This window comes from Ambystoma mexicanum, chromosome 1q (assembly GCF_040938575.1).
Source record: "Ambystoma mexicanum isolate Mex_15411 chromosome 1q, UKY_AmexF1_1, whole genome shotgun sequence".
Lineage (NCBI taxonomy): Eukaryota > Metazoa > Chordata > Amphibia > Caudata > Ambystomatidae > Ambystoma > Ambystoma mexicanum.
In genome coordinates, this window is record NC_090922.1 from 509,730,203 (window position 1) to 509,742,966 (window position 12,764).

At 43.9% G+C, this 12,764-nt stretch overlaps 1 protein-coding gene across 2 annotated transcripts in view; it reads right to left on the bottom strand.

Annotated features, from left to right (window-relative positions):
- CADM4 (cell adhesion molecule 4) overlaps positions 1-12,764 on the bottom strand; it is a 1,490,292-nt gene that overhangs the window by 21,085 nt on the left and 1,456,443 nt on the right. The gene's annotated exons all lie outside the window — the stretch shown is intronic.

A 12,764-nucleotide genomic window follows, 5' to 3' on the forward strand; every position in this document is an offset into this window, starting at 1 on the left:
GTGGACGGTGTTAGTCATTTGGATAAGTGTTATAAATCTACTAGCACAAGAGAGCAACATGTGTGATACTGAATAAAGCACATGGTGCGACATTCTTCAGACATTGGCTGAGGGTTTGGAGATATCATGACAAATTGAGGTTGAAGATGCTAAGACACCATGTTTGAGGTCTCGATTTTGAATTTGAAACATCACCCTCTCACCATTCTCTCCAGGTTTCAACTAATCAAAAAGAACAGGGTGCTGAGGTCCTGGCATAGAATATACACCAGGTGGCCCCTACCTCTGCAGACTGATGTAAGGGGCTGCACGGCAGTGAACGTCAGTTTCTATATTATATAAGACTTTCATTCCAAAATGCTCCTCATGCTATCAACAGTTCCCTTAATTTCAGGTTTTCCTAGGTACGGAACATGTACTGCATTGAGATAAGGAAGTTTGGATGGTATTCAAGAAGACCCCAGGGCCAGATATACATGGGCAGTACATGCATTAGGTCCTTCAGAACATTCGAAGGCTCCGATTGGCGGAACAAAGTTCACCTATCACCCTGAGAGCCGCCGAATATCCGTCCCATTCCTGCTGCAGTAATTAATCTGTCCTAAAGATTTGAGGGTTTGCTCAGACGTATCCATTCCCCCTTCCTTTCACAGTTTCTCAATCACATGACTGAAACATCTCGGAACTAGTTCTGTGTCATAGCCTATTGCAAAAACACAAACCCTAGAATTCTTCTATACTCGAAAAGTTAAAAAGGATGAGCCAAACCATCATCAAAGGTTTATTTTGGGGATTTAAAATTTGACGGTAGTTTGATCAAATGTTATACATGTTTTCACGTTTAAACCGTAGTAGTTCGCATAACTAGTGCATCTTCACTGCTGCTCATACAATGTTCAATATACTGAAAAAGTCTTCATTTTGAATTGCATAATAACTTTTAATACCTTCAATAGTAATTACACCTGTTTTAACTAAATTAAACTTTAAAAATTTAAATCATTACATTGTTATGATATTGAACTAACAATTCCAACGTTTAAATTCCCAGAATTCAATAAACAGGGGAATTTAAAAAAAGATATGCTTAGATCCTTCTCTAATTGTTAAATCAAAGATTCCAGTTTCTTAAACTTTTTTTTTAAATAGTTTTTAATTATTTACAAACAGAAAAACTCCAAACATGCTTTTGGAATGCTTTAATTTATAATCCAAACTTGTTTACAACTTCAACTCGTCACTTTCTCATCTGCAGTATGTGCTTTAAGGCTATTTTTACCCAAAATTGCCCCACTGCCTACAACTAAATCAAATGTATTCAAATACTAGTATTTGTTCATGGCCATACTTGAATTCTGCACCAAATATGTGCTGGCAGATGGAGGGTTAACCTTTGCAGATTGAAGCCTGATTACAGCCTCTCTTAAAAATAGGTAATTCCGAAGTTTGCACTCGTGCCCTACTATTTTATCCTGTTTCTAGTTAATACACTCTGCACTGTGTGTACTCATATTCTAGTATGTTATGCTGTTTCTATGTTTCTAGTTAATACGCGCTGCACTATGTGTAGGCATATTCTAGTATTTTATGCTATTTCTATGTTTCTCAAGCAATATGACCCGAGCGGTGGTGGCATTACCGACTCAGGTAATGCCCCGGGGCATATAGTTATAGGCCCGAGCGAAACCGAGGCCTTTAACGAAGGCCGGGGCATTACCTGAGCCGGTAATGCCCCCGCCGCGAGGGTCATATTGCTATTTGAAGAAAAAAAAAATGTACCTGCATCCCCGTTGGGGGACGATGGAAGCCTCCAGCCATGTGGAGGCGTGGAGCGGGGATGGCCTGCTCCGAGTCTCCACACTGCTGGAGCCTGCTATCGTTCCCCAGCGTGGACGCAGGAGCAAAAAGGTAAGTGGGGTAGGGAGGAGGAAGGGAGGGAAGGAAAGAAAAAAAAAAGAAAAAGCTTACCCGAGTCCCCGGCGGGGGTGAAGGCAGCCTCTCAGCCGTGGGGAGGCTCGGAGCAGGGATGGCCCCGCTTCGAGCCTCCTCATTGGCTGAGGGACTGCCACGCCCCCGCCAAAGACAAGGCAGCTTGAATCCTGGCCGAGAATCGAAGGATTCTCGACCTGGTAAGGACCCGGCGAGAGCCAATCAGAATGCTTGTTGCATTCTGCTTGTCTCTCGCTGGGTACTAATAGTGAAGACGCGCTGCACTATGTGTATGCATATTCTGGCTTGGAACTTGCAGTCCTTGTTCTATATATGTGGTGTAGCTTGCACCCTAGCACCTCTGGCAGAGTTGCTGTTTGTACGCAGCCTGCGCAACCCATAGTCAAGTGCCAGACTGTACCTCCGGAGGCAGGAGCAGGTGAGGGCTTTAGTGCTCCAGGCTCAAACTTAGGAGGGGAGTGTCCAGAAAATCCAGAAAATCCAGGCACAAGGTAACAACTATTATAAAAGGCAAACACGAGCTAGGATCAGATAGAGGTTATTTCTTAAGAAAATAGCTTGTATTCACACAACTAATGCTACTAAAATTACTGTATACTGTAAAAATAATGATAGCCAAAGATAACCACAAGTCATTAGGTAGAGCCATTAACAAGTCTGCCCAAGGCCATGATGTAAGGGTGCAATACATTTTGGAGTCAATCTCGACTCGGTCATCATGTTCCATCGTGGATGCTGTTAGAGGGCTTCCTTTGGGCTGAGTATTCGGGGCCTTCCCAGCCCTAATCATTGGACTCCCTGGCATGCAGGTGAAATACATTCTTGGTTAACCCTGCTCTGGCAGCATTGCACGCCTGCACCCAGGCCAGGAACGGACCACTCTACGTCCCCCTCCTCCACAGCCCTGCTGCAAAGGAAGAGACAGTCAGGCATCCTGCAACTTAAAGATGACTTGTAGAACCTTACAGGGGATCGTCTACTGCCCTGGGCTTCTTTGACATCTTGTACTGTACTGAAACACACTGGGGCCCATGTTGGCCAGTGCCGTAAAGTGATTGAAAGGTGCAAAAGCCTTGAGTAAGTCTTCAAAGCCTTTCAAACACGCCACATTTTCATAAATCATAGTGTAGGCACAAAGCAGGCAGACCCCTTAGGGAGCCATTATAAACGCCGCCTGCCATGCTCACAATTTCAATGAAACCCTGCCTGACATGTTAGAGGATCGGGCAGGGTTTATTTGTAATTGTGAACGCTGCTTACCATGCCCCCTGCCAAAAACGTAGACTTTTGGGGATGCATGTCATGAATTGGCACCCTGACAGGGTCTTGCAGGCAATGTCCTGGCGGGTTTAAAATCAGGTAAGTGGCATGCTCATTCAGCAAGGCCAAAGATGAAACGTATATACTCATCTACGCCTACCACATAGTTTAGGACTTTTCTGCCTTCCAGTCTGAGAGTGAGACAAGGGTAGTTCAAGGAGCCTGTCCTTGTGCCTTTGTTTGTGAGCAGCTGTATAGAGAGTTATGTGAGCTCAGTCAGTGCACATGAAGCATTTAGCCACTCCCCCTGTTCATTTGAAACATAATTTACTTGTTCTATAAGCGCATTACAAATGCACAATGAAGGCTAAATAAATAAGTAAATACATTTCTCTAAATAACGTTGCTTATTTGGCACGCTACAGTACATCATCTCCAGGCAATACTACTTATTTGAGGCACTCCAGCGCAGAATTTCTGCAGCAAAGCTGTGGATTTGGCTCCATATAATGCCATATTCCTGTGGTGATGCTGCACGTTTGGCACCCTAGAGTGCCTATCAGCAGGTCCCCTATTCCCCCCAGAGTGGAGCGCATACTCTGTGCAGTATACACGTTTCACGCACGCCTTCCCAGCATTCCTTGGGGGAGCAGGCTTCTGCGCCCGTGACAGATAGGAGAAACAGTCTCAGGCGTCAGATCACAGGCTCGTTGCTGTCGGGTTGTTATTGAAAGCTGAGCCAGTTCCATTCATTCGAAGGAACATCTCATTATCTGGAACAAATATGCACAAGAAAAGCAACATAAAACTAGAGGAGCTAAAATATTTAATAAGGCGCCGTCACCGCCAGGAAGTCCCCTGACTAATCCGGCTCTGAGCATCTTCAACAGCTTTTAACAAGTGAAGCGGGGACTGTAGTGCCTTGAAGATCAAAGGCGGGTGGGGAGGGGTCCTAGCGCTCAGACCCCCAGAGAGTGCGGGAATATGGAGAAGGAAACCGGGAAATGTTGGCACTACTTTCTTTGTGATACGCGAAGAAGTGGTGGCTGTTAAAGGACTCTTTGGGAGAACGGAATTGCATTTAAAATACATTTCACCTGGTACTGCTGATCACCAACAAAGTTATGGCACATGAGCCATGACTTTGTGGCCAGCAATGTGCCACACAACTGTGATCTGAAAATCCACCCAAAACCAACCCGGCCACCATCTGAAGCTGCATAACACAGAGGCTTCCGCATGGATGCCAAGTGGCTCCACGTCAGGCGTGACACCATGAGCCACGCCTGGCTTTTCACTTTGCAGGTTGGGATTTGTAGTCCCATACTTATAATGGGAAAACAAAGCTGCAAGTCCCACCATGCAACGGGAAAAGCAAAGACTTGCTATTGCTGTCGGGCCTGGCATGGGGATACCTGACAGCTACAGGCTTTCACTGTAGCAATTACAGAAACCCCAAAATGAGGGCAGAATTCCGGAGGAAGCAATCACCCCAACCCTCATCTGAAGGAAGATATACATTGCAAGAGGGGGGGCAACCATACTAGCCCCCCCATGAGGTGGGTTAACACATGGTTTAGAGGAGGAGGAAAAACCACTCCACTTGACACCACATTAATCTAGTTTGTATGTTCCCTATTTGTTGTTTATATTTTCCTGTTTAATAAGACTTTGACTTGAAGATCTTCTAATTGAGCTTGTCATGACGAGCTACAAGAGTCCCCTTTGAGTCTGCAATTCAGAGATGTAAACTATCTTTAGTTATTAGACTGTTAATGGCTTTTATGCCAAACCTAGGCCTGGGATGATTGCGACATCAACAAACACTACTTGTGCTATACATTGCTATGAATAGAGTTCCCAGCATTTTTGCTCCAGTGATCTCATGTTAAACAAAGCTCCACTGCACTACGCTTTCGATGTCTTTTGCTTTGTAAGGTTTGGGAAACCATCCTTTAAGGAGAGGATTGGGGGTGTTAAATAAATGAGCCAAAATAAATCATAGTAACTCCCATGGGGCCAAAATGAGAGCTCACTTTATAAAGTCCTGTGAGTTGGAGCACCATCTAGACCCATTTGCAAAGTGCTTGACACCTCTTTATTGACTCCCTTGGCTTTGCTGAATGCTGAACACAAAGTCTGAATTACACTTTGATTGCAAGTGCTTATCTGAGATTATCCCCCAGTTGGGCAAAGAGGTAGATGTGTTGTTGTTTGACACCAGCAGTGGAAATTCGATAAAAGCCAGAATGAAGCATTACAGCAGATTCCCTACTTTGTCAATATCCCTGGTATGATGCTATGGCTTATGTCACAGGTGCTGTGAGATGATTGGATTTCAGCCAGAATGATGTGTACCTTAGCAGTGTACATGAAGCCAACTCTTTGCTGGATATTGTTGACTACTGGAGTAGCAGGGCCCTGCTCGCTGATGCTTTGCTAGAAGTGCTAGAAGTGAGGAGCGATTGATCTTTCAACGTTGGATAGCCAGCACACTGACTCCAACTTAGGGGCAGTTTTGTGTGCCCATGGCCATGTCACCCGGGGATGTGCCAATGAATGCACACTCGTTCACTTCCGGTCCAGTACATCCTTGACAGATGTTGTTTTGTCTAAAAGATCTTATTATATCAAGGTTGTGCAACTCCAGGCCTTAGCGCCAGATCCATGTCGGATTTCTTTTTTTTTCTTTGCATATAATTGAAACAATATTTTAGCAAAAGAAAACCACATCTTACAAATATCCACTTTAAAAACTAAAAATTCCGTTATTGACTGTTCCATAAAGACCAAGTCACATAAAAAAGAAGAAAGAAAGATTACATATAAATCCTAATTTCTCAAAAAAGGACTCCAAAATTTTGATCATTGCAATCACGTGGCTCGTTTTGCTCCCTTCAATCAAAAGTGATCCATCTCCTGCTTTCGAAAGTCAGAAAATAGGTGGTTAAAATATGTAGTGCCCCTCTCTATAAGAGCTGGGCAAGAGATAACCCAGTGCTTTGAAGTTTCTACTGCAGTAGCGTTCTTGCAAAAACGATAAATGTTGTTTTCTGAGAGACCTCGGGAGACTCTGATTTCATTTGTAGAATGGAGATTCAAACAGATCCGCAGAAATTGGTCTCTACGTTTTTTATCTGGGAGTTGTTTAAGATATTCACAAGTGGTGTCCAGTTTTTGTGACTCCCGTGAATTGAGGGCAACTGATCAGTAGCTGCCCGCAGACTCCAAGGTGTTGATCCAATCTAGCTCTCTCAATGTGGTCTTCATGCACATGGGATTGGTGATCAAGACTTGAGTGAGCCCTAATTTCTTTCAAAGTAGAGCACATTTTTCTTCTCCAATTCTGCAGCATTACATTTTGGGATGCCACGACTTCTTTACGTAGCATCTCCAAAATTTCCGGTCGTGTCGATCCAAAATGTTTTATGAAGAGGCTGAGACTATTCCAGACAACAGTTGATTTTAAAGAAGAAAGGCCCAACTTCCAGCGTTTGATTTGAATTGGCATTGATTGGGGAGTCCTGGGACTTTCTTCCAAAAAAGTCCTTCCAACTGAGGCCAAGTCACTTCTGGAATATTAAGCATTGCCTTCGACCCGTAAGTTATTATTGGTACAACTTTAGATTAATAAAAAGTAAGTACTGGTAAGATGGAGAAACGCCCAGACTTTTGGTTCAGGGCCATGGTTGTGGCTCTTAGATGGGAGACGACTGGAGCCTCAGATGCTGTGTCGCTGAGCCAAACCCCCAGGTACTTAAATGAGCTCACTTGCTCAATGTGATAGCCATCCAGCATCCAGTAGTAGGCATTTTTGCCTCTGTTGGAATTTCCAAATGTCAAAATCTTGGTCTTCGACTTATTGATCGCCAAACCATTGGAATTGATGAAGATCTGCAGGATGTTAAATTGCCATTGAAGCCCTACAGGTTTTTGGTCTACCAAGACTATATCATCAGCGTAGAGTATTCGCGGTAGTGGGACTCCACCCACCCTTGATGGGAAAGTTCTTATGTTGAAGTCAGTGTCCTTCATATCGGCCACAAAGAAGTTAAACAGAGCCAAAGTCATTGGGCAGCCCTGCTTAACTCCCCATGTCAGATTTTCCAGATCCTCATTAATATACATGAGATACATTTAAATACAATGATTCTAAATGTATACAAGTTTTGCTTATGAATATTAATGAGGGATATTCTGATAACCCATCATGGTTCTGGTCCTCGCGGCCTGTAGTTGGACAACCCTGCACTTGATCCTGTGATGCCTCTGCAACCAGATGGAGACAAGATACACTGTCTTGCACTTGTACTTGGTAGCTCTTGCACAGGGCCGCCATGTGAGAGACTCTTAAAGAAAGGCAAGCGTGTGAACCTCTCGTATACATTATGCAAAGACCTACTCTGCAGAGCAGCCAACCTGGCCCGTGTGGGGCTGGTCTCTTTGTGGAACATGAAGGATAGGTTCTCTCAACCTGGATGCTGGCTGCAGTGAGATCTCGTGAGACTGAGCCACACTGTCCTGAGGGTTAAGATTAGTAAAGCGTTGCTGTCCGTCCAGCAGTTGAGGAATTGATGATAATGCACAGCGACTGGTAGCATCCCATTGACATGATCTTGTGAGACTGGGAACTGACACACATCCCAGTTCATTTGAACTGCCAGATTATGCAGAGCTATGTGTGTCTTGGGTAGATGCATACAGCCTTATGCACATCCCATGCACTGTGCCTTTTTTGGACATCAGGGTGTCTCCATCGACAACAGTGCTGCAGTAGCACTGTGAAGTCCCCAAAATACCCTAAATCCAGGTATGTGCACCCCTGAGCTCTCTAATGACAGTCTCATTGGGTGAACCCCTAGCCCGAGGCTGTCAACTAACTCACTCTTGGTGCAATAGCAAGCTCTGTGGGAATACCCAACAGTAACTCTCAACTTCCAGGAGCCATCTTAGACTGCCGCTTGATGACACCATAGTGTAGGTTATTTTATTGGTACTTTATGCAGGGCCAACATGTGAAACGGCTCACATTAGGGGGCAGTTAGACTTCTTATGGCGTGCAGTGTCCAGGGAAAGAACGTCTCATCAACTTGTTCGTTAAAGGAAAGCAGATGAGGTGTGAGATGCTCCTGTACTTTGCATCCTAAACCTATCTTTGTTCATGTTTTGAAAATGCTTAAAGCTTTTCCAATCCAATGCATAGTATTATTCACAGTTTTGATAAAGCATAGGTGTGTGATATTCTTTGGGCATAAAGGGTTTTGTTTGGTAACTATTTCAACAAAGGTCTGGGAGTTCCCTCTACCGACAATCAACCCGGCCAAATAATCTGTTTTATGGGTAGGTTGCCACTCGGGAGGGTCTACAACCACGTTTGAGGTCACTTTACCTTTCACAGAGGAAAAATTTCCATTTGCCTATCAGTCTGATCCCACCCACTGAGGCAGTATAGCACTGCAATGCTAGGCAATTCTCCTCTGAACAAGAGTACCAACAGAAACCCCAGAAACGTGTTTCAGCCTAGTCGGGCCTCATAAGTGCGGTGAAGCTGTGTCTCTCTAAGCACAGTGAGCAAAGAGTCCACGTCTGGATCACGCTGGGTAATTTAGAGTCATGTTGTTTGTTAACTAGCCTGCTAAAACAGTGCTCATTTGTTATGATTGGCTAATTGGGCTATGCTCTAATCTGAGTCAACACATCTGTTTTTTTTACAGTAAAGCCCATGAATTCAGCAACGTTACCAAAAGGCCCTGCTGTACACTTCTTGTCTGATATAAATTAGCAGTCACATAAACTGAGGAATCAGTGGGCATGAGGACTCCCCCAAAATAAATTGAGCCATCTTAAGGAATTTTGGGGTATATGGTGTCCCCTGAACCAAAGAAACTACGCCATCCAGAATCTCTGGTCGCCCCGTCATTGCACTCACAATCCACAGCTTGATATTGTGCCCTGGCAGTGATCAAAATAAGCATGGTACTCCCTTCAAGTCCCTTTACCCTTTTCATCCATACTAGAACCAGAATAATACGTAAGAGGCCTTTCAAGGCCAATATTATCAGAGCTGAATAAGGGGACTGTTGTCATGGCATAGAGATAGGTCTGGCTGTAAACAGGGGCATAGGAGACCCATAAAATCTGGGGGGAACAGGGGACATCTTGGGGACTTTGCCTTTTTTATTTATTTATTGTGTTTTAGTCAAAGAACACGACTTTTCACAAAATAAAATAGCAGTAATTATTAAATTACATACATCACTGTATAAAACAAGAGAGTTGGTCTGATGATCCGTTTCATTGCTTGTGTTGCTAAAGATCTCCCAGCGATGGACCTTTAGAGAGATCTTTTATAATACTCTCACCAGCGCTTTAAGGGCAGATGCTTTATGGAGTCTCATCAACCCATCCTATCCTATTCCACTTAAACCCTCAATGATGGAACATGAGTGTGCCCCTTTACAGCAGTGTATGGGCGGCAATCATACCTCGACATCACACCAGTAGTATGTTCCCAGCTCCAATTAAGGTATTAACTACATATGGCTTTGTAGTGAACATCCCTAACTCAGTGGCTTTATCTAAACCAGAACTGGCACTTTACGTGCCCTTTATAGATCATTCTAGTGTTTTTTTAAAGGAATAGGCCATGGCATAAAATGATTCTGCGGCTCGTGTAGCATACATCCACCAAAAACCCACCTAGAAGTGACTCAGTTGGAAGTGTACACTATAACGAAATGCCTCAATTGTAAACGTTCTAACAGAGTTTCTTGTTGCTCTATGTATGCTAAGCATGTTGAGTGAGTGCAAAGAGGGACAAAGTGTCACAGCACTAGATGTCACCTCCAGCTGGGGGACCGGGTCTCATTTTGGGAAGCAGTTATAGATACATAGAATTTGTAATGTTTTTTTGCAGAGAAACGTGTCAGGTGCAGTCAGCGTGATCCAACTTTAAGGAAATAAACTAGAAACAATGTCAAAGTAAGCTGACGGTTTAGAGGCACTAATATAGTGTAAGCAGCAAAAATAATCGCCACGCCCTTCTCCTTAACAAAGCCAATACATCATATATTAAAACAGTGTTGTGGCATTTGTATAGAAACTGCATGTACATGTCAATATATACTGGCTCCCATTGTGCACCCTTAATCCTCCGCTGTATCGGTGAATGGCCTCCATATTTTTTTGTGCGTTCTTGCAAGCCCGTGTTGGCCAATGCTTGGAGCTTAAATGTGAGCCATGGTTGCCCACCAGTAAGGAACGATCAAAGAGCTGTTCCAAATGCATACTTGCCATCCTACAGATTTAGGCCGTAGGCTACTGCTTTTGAAGCAGTCCTACCGCTCCCCACAGATTTCAGTGACAGATCCTGCTGCTTTTTACAGTGGCAAGTAATTTTTGTGACTCTTATGTGACTCTAAGGCAGGTTCCAGGACAAAGCATGCAACACATTAGTCTGCTCTACACAGTGGACTGGTAGGTGATTGCACACAGACCAATCCACTGACATGATAGCTACTTGACTCTGTCCTGCACTCTTGCCGAGGCAACCCTTAGCTGAACCACCAGTGTAGGCAAGTGGCAGAGTGTACCACCATCACACAGCATCTGCCGACAATTTGGTGTTACCATTCAGAATTATACATTTTTAACATTTCAACATCTTTCCATGTAGTGCTGTTTGTATGTTTTGTATTTTCCTGTGATGTCATTGTTATGGGAAATGTTATTCTTCAAACTTGAAAAATCCTACCTCTTTTTGGTCACAGAATGTTGGCAAATATGCAAATGTGATGTTCCTCTTTGACAGGGGCTGGGGCACACTCATGAATTGAAATACCTGAGGACGGCACTGGCAGCGCCTCCGATTTTTCAATTCATGAAAGTGTGGCAATGTCCGATATACAGTTTATAAACATGTGCGGCATGTTGCAAACTGATCAGGGAATCCTGACCTCTTAATGTTTCACCATCGGGCCAGGATTCCATGATCAGTTTTGCAACCCGTCCTTGGGAAGCACTGCACATCCGTCCGATGCAGTCGCAGCAATAATGTGAATCAACCACATTTACTTTTTATTGAGAGTATAAGACCCTTTTAAAGCATCACACATTAACTGGTGATAAAACATTATTTGACACAAATAGAGATGTGCACAGATGTCTAAATTCGTTCTGGCGCACGTGTACAGACGTGATCATGTTTGATCAAGACACAATATTACGGTGTACACAGCACACTATGAGCCTGTTCAAAAACAGCATTCGGTCAAGATTTTGATGGAGCATTTCTGCACCGATGCGCATGTGTTTTGTTTTATACACACGTACGCAATAGGCCTAAAAAACGGACACAATGCAAAGAAATAGGCTATGCATGTGCATCTAGATTTGTTCCAGCAAATGTCCCGAAATCTTTCTCTTAATGACTGCGGGAGCTGGTGCTCTGAAAAACATTTATGCTCCAGCCTACTTTAATTTTTAAGCTGACAAGACACGTCGTATTTTACACGCTGCATTGCAAAGACACAAATAAGCTGGGGGGATAAAAGCTACTATATCCCCTCACTTAAAAATGTGGGGGAATTTGTTCCCCCGTACCCCCTATGTCCTACGCCCATGGCTGTAAATGTAGCAGTCCGGAACACAGATCAGTAGTCGTATGGATAGAGCCGGAACTCAGATTAACAGCATCACTGAATGTAAAACTAAACAAGTATGGAGAGCGATTGGAAACAACGAGACAGATACAATACCATACCATGGATGATGGATGTGGATTAGAAGATACCAGGATGATGCACTTATCTGGGATTAGAAGAGGGTCTTGGTTTTTCAATGGCGTTGTCATTAGTGAACAAAGGGTTTTTAAAGACTTATTTTTGAAGTGGTCATTTTGTACAACCAGAATTCAGCCCATTTTAGTTTGGGGTATTGGGTGGCGCCTCGCCACCTATAAGCCAAATCTATTGAATTAGAGTACAGAAATGGATAAATGGCATATGGGGATGGACACACATCTAGTTCAGGCCTCTGCCCACCCAAAACACCTCCTCACAGGAACTCTTTCAGCTCCATTTCATCAACCCTGCTCTCTGAAGTGCCTGCCAATATTTTCCAAGGCAGTCTTCTGCAAGTTAATTACTTAATTGGAATTGCAAACACGCTACTGGTGTAATAGAAATGTCTTAACCAGGTTTGGCTTCAGCAAATATGTTTACAAGCACTATTGGTGCCCAGTACTGAAGTCCTGTTAAAAACAAGCATTGGCAAAGTCAACACGTTTGGCTTGGGTATAAGTATTAGGCATTTTCCAGGCACTGCTATTAGATGCCCAGGTACTCACACCAATTTTCACCTGCTACCATCAATAGCCAGTTACCACCAGTACGGCAGTGCCTGGAAATTGCCTGTCCCATGCCTACACAAAAGCCCAAACTGTTGGCATTAACAATGCCTGTTATATTATGGGGTGGTCCCCCTGCAATATATCCCCTCCTACTCCATGCTTCAACCTGCCCTCCCCCTAACTCTCACCCCCCTACTCACCTACC